Here is a 1,239-nt window from a genome sequence, read left to right on the forward strand (position 1 = left end):
CATGTGGTTGCTGGGATTTGAACTCAGGACCTTCGGAAAAACAGTCTGTGCTCTTAACCACTGAGCCATCTCTTCAGCTCCCTTTGTGTGTTTTTTTTTTTGTCCATTTTTTCTCCAAGGGGACACCAGGAAAGAAAACATGATAGAAAATAATCTCCAAACTAAACACACACAGGACTTCCACCGAGAATCATACATATGTATACAGATGATGATATTGTGAGTCCCATTACTTTGATCACTTAGAAAATTAATGGAAAATAAATAAAAAATAGTTTGGAGTCCATCTGAAAGCAGGCTTGTACAGGTGTGGCTTTATCTGTAGGCTTTATTGAAGACTTTCAGGATATCTGCCTGTGTAATGTTCCACCGTGTGTCATAGTCTCACCATGTGTGCTCTGGGCTCCCTTTCAGAGAACCCACCAGATTTTGTAGAGAGCGTAATTCTACTACTGGCCAAAGAAGCTAGAATCTTCTGCACCTGGGAAGGAATTCTGACATTTCCATGACTGCAGACATTGTCCAAATCTGTAGACAAATTAGATTGATTATTACCAGAAACGACATTACCTGCTTCCCCTCTCTGAAATCAACAATAGCCATTCGCTGGTTCACAGCCAACTTTACCAGATGACAGGAGAAAGACGGTCGTGCCAGAGGGAGATCCCCTGGATTTAGCAAATAATAACTTCTAGGTAAGATTATTATCACTGAGTCTAACTACAATAATTTCCCACAGCATATGGATTGCCAGGGGAGGAAAACCAGGGCAGGTAAGAAAAGAACTGAGATGGCCATCTTCATGAGGGTGAACAGGGAGGGCCCAGAGGATGGAGTGGCATCTTTGTTACACGTCCCATTAGCCTAAAATGTGATTGGCATTCAAGAATCGCTTGATATTTGCCTAAAGTGTGATTGGCGTACAGGAATCACTCAATATTAGCGTCATGTGCTGTTATTTGAGTCTCAGATAATTTTTAAATGCCACAGAATATGACTCTCTTCCTGAAAATTTCAACCACTTAAACTGTAGAAACCATCCATTTCTCATAGAAGGGCTGCATTCGCCCCATAGCCTGCCCCTTGCTCGGCTGCGCTAACGCCCTTGTGAGTGAGGACAACCTGGTAACCATCCTTAGAGCACTACCATCCGAGAAGTTGCTCTGGGCATCGCACTGACAATGGTGTCCCTGTGGCTCCATAAAGGCTACTACAGCAGTACCATCCAAGAAGTTGCTC

The 1,239-nt window shown here is 43.3% G+C and overlaps 1 long non-coding RNA gene across 1 annotated transcript in view; it reads right to left on the minus strand.

Annotated features, from left to right (window-relative positions):
- Positions 1–310: 310 nt before the first annotated feature.
- The window catches only part of LOC116081934, a 3,770-nt gene continuing 2,841 nt past the window's right edge, over positions 311–1,239 (minus strand). The window contains exon 3 of the long non-coding RNA XR_004115106.1: positions 311–528. This is a non-coding gene — a long non-coding RNA (uncharacterized LOC116081934). The remainder of the gene's footprint in view (positions 529–1,239) is intronic.

This window comes from Mastomys coucha, unplaced genomic scaffold, assembly GCF_008632895.1.
Source record: "Mastomys coucha isolate ucsf_1 unplaced genomic scaffold, UCSF_Mcou_1 pScaffold11, whole genome shotgun sequence".
NCBI classification, from domain to species: Eukaryota; Metazoa; Chordata; class Mammalia; order Rodentia; family Muridae; genus Mastomys; species Mastomys coucha.